Source organism: Pelobates fuscus, chromosome 1, assembly GCF_036172605.1.
Source record: "Pelobates fuscus isolate aPelFus1 chromosome 1, aPelFus1.pri, whole genome shotgun sequence".
Taxonomy (NCBI): Eukaryota; Metazoa; Chordata; class Amphibia; order Anura; family Pelobatidae; genus Pelobates; species Pelobates fuscus.
In genome coordinates, this window is record NC_086317.1 from 228,696,957 (window position 1) to 228,705,589 (window position 8,633).

Here is an 8,633-nt window from a genome sequence, read left to right on the forward strand (position 1 = left end):
TTCTATTGTGTCCATGCATATTTGTGTGTGTGTGTGTGTGTGTGTATATAGGTTTATATTAACCATTGGCTATTTTAATGGCCAGTTAATGCTTCAAACCTTGTAGTTCACTGGCAGAATATCATTCATCTTGTATGATCTGAAAGTCCAGAAGCATTTTATGTAATTCAGAGATTCAATCATCCTACATGAATCCTGTAGAGAATTGCAGCCTTGATATGCAGCAGGAAAACAGAAATTTTTATTTACCGAAAATTCTTTTTTTCTTAATATGGTGGCAGTAACTTATGGGTTTTGCTCCTCCCTGTGGGCAAGACATCTTTAACAAGCATTTTAGATTAAAAGGACCCCCTCCCCCCTTTCCCTATAAGATGCAGAACCGCAAAACCTACCCCAGTACGTGACAAGAAAAACACAGACAAAATATATACTGAAAAAAATTCTTTAATAAAGAGGGAGGGAAGCAGTACTGCCACCATATTAAGAAAAAAAGAATTTACGGTAAGTAAAAATTTCATTTTTTTCTGTCATATGGTGGCAGTAACTTATGGGATATAGCAAGATACCCATCTGGGCGGGAATTAGGCCACCACAGCTTGTAACACCTTTCGCCCAAAAGCAGCTTCAGAGGCAGAGAATATGTCTAGCCGATAGTGCTTGATAAAAGTGTTAAAAGACGACCAGCACGCTGCTTTGCAGATGACCTCTGGAGATGCAAGTGCTTTTTCCGCCCATGAGGTAGCCATTGCTCGGGTAGAATGGGCCTTAATTGTAGCTGGAGACTGAAGGCCTGCCGAAGAATACGCCAATTCGATAGCTTGAATGAGCCAATGGGATAAGGTACCGCGGGAAGCTACCTTACCCTTGAGGTGCACTGAAAATTAATAAATAGATGATCAGAATTTCTGAATTCTTTTGTTCTGGCTAGATATACAAATAACGCTCTTCTGACGTCCAATTTTTGCCATTTGAGCTCTTGAGGAGATGAAGCATCGCTAAAAAACATAGGTAATATAATTGGCTGATTAATATTCTTTGAAGACAATACTTTAGGTAGAATAGACGGTCTTGGATAAAGAACAACCTTGTCTTCGTGAAATAAGGTGAATTCATCCGAGGAGGATAGAGCGTGAAGTTCTCCCACTCTTTTGGCCGACGTGATGGCTACCAGAAACAAAACTTTAAGACAAAATCTTTAATGGAACTTCCTCCAAAGGTTCAAAAGGATGAACACTAAGAGCTTGTAGGACCAGGGCTAAATCCCAAGTTGGAAACACCGATCGCTTAGGTGGTCTTTTGAGGTTGATGGACCTGAAAAATCTTCTGATAACATTGGAGGCCAAATCCTTAATTAGAAAAAAATTTAAGGCTGATATTTGAACTTTGAGCGTGGAGACTCCCAGACCGGCTTCAAAACCATCTTGTAAAAAAATGGAGAATGTTATCTATGGATGGATGTAAAACCGGGCACTGGTGATCCTTACACCAGTGAAGAAACTTAGACCAAATCCTAAAATATATCTTAGACGTAGATTTTCTAGTAGCGTGGAGTAAGACCGCTATTCTGTCTTCTTGCAAACCTTGGTTTCGAAGGATTAGCCTTGCAGTAGCCAAGCCATCAACCTGAATATTTCTTGAACTTTCACGGGCAGGTCCCTGTACACGATGAGGAAGTTTGATCTGGGAAGTTCCCAATAATTGATGGTCATCTTCTTTACAGCAGAAAACCAGACTCTGTTTGGCCAATATGGGATTATTGCCAATACTCTCGCTCTGTCTGTTCGTATCTTGAGAAGGACCTCTGGGATTAACGGCAGAGGTGGAAAGACGTAAGCCAGGCGGAAGTCCCACTCTATTGAAAAAGCATCTATCCAATTGGGTTGATCTGTTCTGAATAGGGAGGCGAAATTGTAAACCTTCTTGTTTGAAGCTCTTGCCATCAAGTCTACATCCGGCACTCCGAATCTTTCTGTCAGGATTCAGTAAATTTCCGGGTTCAAAGACCATTCTTTTTGGTCCCACTTCCCTCTGCTTAGATCGTCGGCTATTATATTGTCACTGCCTCTTATGTGAACTGCCGAGATGTCTTCCAGATTTCTTTGTGCCCATTCCATAATTTCTGCACAAAGACTGTAAAGCTTCCTTACTTTTGTTCCTCCTTGGCGATTGATATATGAGACTACTGTACGAATGTCTGATTAGATCTTCGCCGCTCTTTGAAGTAACCAAAGCCTGAGGTGATATAGAGCGTAAAGAACTGCTAATAATTCTCTGAAATTTGCGGATTCCTTCGCCTCCCCGGACGACCATTTTCCTTGGAACATGGTGGATCCTAAGTGCACTCCCCAACCTGTCCTTGAAGCATCTGTAGTGACTATTATCCAGTCTTTTGGACGAAAAGACAATCCTCCTGAAAAGCACTCTGAGGTTTTCCACCAAGCAAGCTGAGTCTTCACTTGAGGGGATAACAAGAATTTTTCGTCTAGATCTTCCTCCTTTTTTGACCAGGTAGTCAGGATGTTCCATTGTAAGGGTCTGACCTCTGACCTTGCCCATTTGACTGCTGGAAAGGTGGCAATTAGAAGGCCCAAAACGCCCATGGCCTGTCTGAAGGAACAACTTCCCATCCTTTGGAGATTGGAAATCGTTTTTCGGATTTTCCTCCTTTTTCGTTTGGGAAGAAAAATTGACATGGAGACTGAATTGATCTTGAATCCGAGAAACTCTATTTCTCTTGTTGGAATGAGAACTGACTTCTTTAGGTTTTGAAGAACTCTTATAGTGACCTGCAGGTCCTTGCGCAGCTGTTCTTCTGTATGTGCAATTAGAAGCTAGTCGTCCAAATAAGGGATAATCGATATTCCCAATTCCCTCAAATGAGCTGTTAGAGGAGTTAGGATCTTTGTAAATATCCTTGGGGCAGATGATAGACCAAACGGCAGAGCCCTGAACTGGAAATGAACGGTGGATCTTCCTTTTTTTTATCGCAAATCGTAGAATTTTTCTTGAAGCCGTAGCAATCGGAACATGCAGATAAGCATCCTTCAAGTCTATTTTTACCATAAAGTCGCCTCTTTGTAAGAGAGGAAAAATAGAAGCGATTGACTCCATGCGAAATCTGTGATAAGGGATAAACCGGTTTATGTTCTTTAGATCCAGAATGGGACGAAAAGAGTGGTCTGGTTTTGGAACCAGAAATAATCTTGAATAGACTCCCCGAAACGTTTGTTTTACTGGTACTCTTTCTATCACCCTTTTGTGTAACAGAAGCATGGTCTGACAATATAGGGCCTGTGTTCTCTTTGAAGACTGGTAGGTTGATACCAGAAACTTTGCTCTTGGTTTCTCCATAAATATAATCTTGTGTCCCCGTTGGATAAGATTTAGAACCCAAGGATTTCTGTGGTCTGTTCCCATAATGGAAAAAAATGTTGGAGCCTTCCTCCCACACTTCTGGCGTCAGAAACGTCTCTCTTTATCTCTGAAGGTTCTTTTAAACTCACCTCTTTGTTCAAATCTCCGATTTTTATCCCTTCTTTGAAAGAAATGCGGTCTCTCTTGATAAGATCTCCTATTTTTATACTGGTAATTCCTGTAACCTGATCTCCAGGAGAACTTCTTATCCTGAGGAAGCGCTTTTTTGGTTTCTGACATTTGCCTAATGATTTCCTCTAAGGGAGCGCCAAATAATTTAGATTTTTCCAGTGGAAGCTCACAAAGGACCGATTTGGAAGCTGAATCCGCCGTCCAAGACCTTAACCATAAAGCTCGTCTTGTTACTGAAGACAATCCCATAATTCTGGACGCCAATTTAAGAACTTCTACCGACATATCCAAAAGGTATTCGTTTGCCAAGTGCATGTTCTTAAACATGTGGCTAAGTTCTTTAACCTGGTCAGAAGATAAAATATCTTGTACCGTATTTAGCCAAATGCCATTTGCTCTGGCAACTGCTGCTCCTGACAGTAAAGCCCTGCATTGAAAACCGGTCGTCTGGTAAGCTCGCCTACAAGAGGTTTTGGCTCTTTTATCCATTGGATTCTTTAAAGCTGAAGTCTCCCCTATAGGGATAGTTTTTTTGTTTTTTTTTAGCAAACATGCGCCACCTGCACATCTACTTTTAGGAGATCTTCCCAGATAACTTTGCCAGCCAGTCTGAAGATATCCTTGAAGTGTCTGGAAATAAAGGCGTGTATTTCAGGGTTTTTCCATTCCCTGAATATTAGATCAACCAGGCTTTGTTGAACAGAAAAACCTCTTTTAGGATTATCAGATCCCTGAGGTAGGATTGTTAGGTTAACTTCCTTTATAAATTTTCAGATTTCATCCGAAGGAAACCCTGCCGGTTCACTTGATGAGGATCCTGACTCATCTGAATCTATTGAGGAAATAAATTCTCACGATGATCATCTTCTTCTTTTTTTGATCCTTTGTTGTATAGGGGATTCCATCTTTTTAGACTCTTTAATAGTCTCCAAGGTCTGGGCCAGATTTTCTTGGAACCAGGTTAGGAAAGATTGCATATCTTTTTGCTAATCTCTTTCCAAAGAATTTGCAGTACACTGACTGCACATTTTCTTCCTTGATCCGTCTGGAAGAGGAGTTGAACATTCACTGCAAACTAGATGTTTGGATTTTACCGTAGCCTTTCTAGGCATGGAGGCAGTCAGCTTTTCCTTGTCCATCTCAGGATAAGCTGGGCTAGACATATCTGTGGAGAAATGTATAAACGGAGGCTTAGATTGATTGAAAGTTCCTATAAATTTTCCAGAGAATATTTTGAAGTAAAGATTTCTTGTAATCTTAACTCAAAATACCTCTGAGCCGTGTGGGGGGCAGGTGACACGGCGTACCTCTTCTGACCTGCATCCATGCAGTCAGTGGGTACCTGCACAGCTCTTTTATGCGCCAGAATTCAAATTTTTGCTTTTTTGGGGGGGGGGGGGGGGGGGGTAGGTGTCTTTAAGCTTCCGGATTGTGCATGCGTTTTTGCGCACCCGGAAGCTTAGGTGTAACGCATCACCACCCGTGCGAGCCTTCCACCGCTGTGCGCTTGCTCAGCAACAAGCTCAGCCTTTTGCCGGAACCATTCTCGGCATAAGAAGACAAACCTCCACTTGCTCCGTAACGATTGTGGAGCATGGGTCTCTCAGCCTCCCGCCTGGGCAGCTCTCAGACCGGGTCCCCCAGACAGACAACCCGTGTGTCTCACCCTGTGGATGTCCTGTCCTTCCCTATCGGGACAAGAAAAAAAAAACGGGGTAGGTTTTGCGGTTCTGCAGATTATAGGGAAAGGGGGGAGGGTCCTTTTAATCTAAAGTGCTTGTTAAGATGTCTTGTCCACAAGGAGGAGCAAAACCCATAAATTACTGCCACCATATGATAGAAAAAGAGAGAGACCCTTTCACTCCTCCGATCCCTCTCCTCTGCAAGTATGCTTATGTCGGCTATGAGCGAGAAGGGATCTCAGTTCTTGATAGTGTTAAGCACTCAGGAAGTGCTCTGGGTGCTGAATTATTTATTTTTTAAAGTGATCTTTTCTATTTCACTGCCACAACAGCTAACATATGTACTGACTTGTTGAGAAAAATTGAGCTTTTCTTATTTTTTCTTAAACAAATTTATGATGTAATGCTTGATTCAATTTAGCATTGGTGTGGATGCTACAGTGGGATAGCAGGCTTCCAATGAAGACCAATTCTAATAAGATTTAGAACATACATCCTCATTTTATGAACATTTGTAATTCTGCATGACCAACCATGTAATACTATTCTCATGAATAGGGAGTGGCTTGTATTAATAAGAAAGCTCTGCTCTAACAAGGCTCTGTGTAATGTTAATTGCTTCTACATGTATCCTGTGCCCTCAGCCATTAGTGTATACCCTATAAGACCTTTGACATGTACATTCCTCTTCACTTTTTCTTTGCAGTAGAGGCATACCTATGTAGGTTACTTGGTACCTGGTACAAAACTGTGTTAGCAGTGCCACATTAAGTTGATTTGAAAAGGGTATTCAAAAGGGGAAGATGTGAAAATCTATAACATTATACTGCTTTTGTGAGTGTGAGTATATCTATCATGTAAATTCCTTACATACTTATGGCTGCATAATATAGATTGAATATAAACGCAATTTTTCTGCTATTGATCAAAATGAAGGCACATTTTGAAGCAAGGTCAAATTCCATCTTTACTCTAAAATCGAAATCCGATTTTTGTTTGGAACAATGTGCTGTTATTCTGCAATATTGCCTATTATTTAAATGGATATTATGGGTTAAAAAAAAATCTCTATAGTATCTAACGACACTACACCTCTCTCTGTGTGTATTGGTATAATAAGAAAAATCAGAAAATATGATGCTGCCGAGAACCCAATAAGGGGAATAAATCGCCCAATTTGCAATATGATGTTTATTGGTATGCCACATTGCCTTTGAGAAGCCTTTATTTCCTAATTGGAGAATTCATCATTATTTAGCAATAATGTTAGACCTACTGTTTATATCGTTAAGTATGTATCCACCCCCTCATCTGTTGCACAATTATCTCTCTCCTTCCTTGCCTATACCCAGTCTACTATATTTGTTAACCAATGCTTACATTTTCTTTACAGTTGCCAAATCCTCTCTTGAGACAATAATCCAGCAATAATGCCCCTTGACTTCATAAGCAGCTTTTGTTAATATGACTTGCTTTGTAAATGCTCAGAATAGCCAATTGTGACTGTATTGAAATATTTACTTTCATATATCTGCAAAAGCATTGTAGGTTCTTTAAAAGGGACATCAAAGTCACCTGTGGGAAATTTCCTGAGTCAGGCGGCTGTGTACCACTGACAGAAAACATCCTTTTCCTCTTTAACAAAGGAGGGCGTCTCCTCCAAATTCGAGTATGAATGTGCACACTAGCTCTGCTGATTATTTTAGCTTAAAATTTACATTCCATGGCAATTCAGTTGTTTTTTGAGGGGGCAGGGGTTTCTTTCTTATGATCAGTATATGGATCATATACATTTGGTTCAGGAAAAATAGCCCATGCGTTTAAGGCATGCTATTTTGTGTCTTGCCCAGAAACTGGAGACTGGTTCTTGCCTATTGCCTGAATGTTCCTATATCGAGACTTGTTTTTTTTACGTACATTTAAAAGTGACCCTCTAAATTATACACACTAGGTACAAGTGTCACAATGCTCCCAGGTTCTCACTACCATATGGGACTCTACAGATCGTACCTGCTGTGGACAATAAGGTTATGCCCCTTTATCCTTATCCTACTTTCCCAACTACACTTAGCACTTCCAACGAGGAGTTGATAGATCTGGAAAGCAACATGAAAAATAGGGACTATACTACTCTCCCTCTCCAGATTCATCCCAAAACCCCAGGTACTGATATTTTCTCGAGGAATATCTTTTCCCAAAGCACATAAGGACTAGTCCAGACTAGGAACACCTATACAATCAGAAACCCAACCACCAATAATACTCGCATGTTGTACCTTCTCTGACATACAAAAAGAAGAGTACGGTAGTTAAGCAAGGGAGCATACCTACATACAGGTTGAGCCACGACTGGATATTTTACACATAAGATATGTATAGGATCAATTATATGTTTTAAAATAGTAATAATAAAATTATGATAAATGATCGATTTAAAACCCCTGTTCATAGGGTCTCTGCCTTCATAAAGGGTTCAGGCAGGCAGAGACGTTGATTTTATTTTACTCTGTATAAAACAAATCTGTCACCATGTAATACTACTCTGTGATTAGTAATGGACAGTCGTGAATTTCCAAATGTACCATTAACCCACCCCCCTTTTTCATTTCTGTACCCCCTCTTTATCTTGATATGCCAATAAACGTCGAGTTGAAACAAAAAAAGAAATGGCCCTGAAAAAATTACTTCTAAAAACAGATTTCTCACAGGGTCAATAAATGAAAGGGTTCCACGTATTGTTGAAATATGTTTTAGAAATAAAACCATCCATATGCTGCATAGGAAAGAACAGTACAACATCAAAATGCTCTAACAATGTACATTGAAAGCAATCCGTAGACACCACAAAAAGTTGATAAAAAAAATATGTAATGTCGGGCACGTGGACTGCATAAGGAGCAGCCTCATGAGGTTTGATGGAGCGTACTGAGTGGTAAGTATAGCGTTCGTGCTGGGGCTTAGCTGCAGGGCTAGGGCAGCTTGCGCTGTTAGAAATGCGGTGAGCTCGCGACCAGTGCATGAGGCCTGATTGGTAGATAGCAGCGCGAGGACCACAGTGGAAGGAAAATAAGGGGTATAAATTTAAAGGCGCCAAAATTAATTACCTCAGCTTGTGCCAGACAAATGTGAAGGTTGGCTGTATTAACCCCTTAAGGACCGCTGACGGTTCAGGACCGTCAGCGGTAAAACGTGCGTTTGGACCGCTGACGGTCCTGAACCGTCATAACGGTTTTGGGCTACTTACCTGATCGCCGTCGGTCCCACGGCGGCGATCAGCTCTCCTCCCGGTCCAGGGGGGTTGCCTGTCTGCCCGGGCAGTCCCCCCTCGGCAGATCAGGACCCCACGGCCATGTGATCACTCGATCACATGACCGCAATAGGGGTCTGTGTATCTGCCTGCAGGGG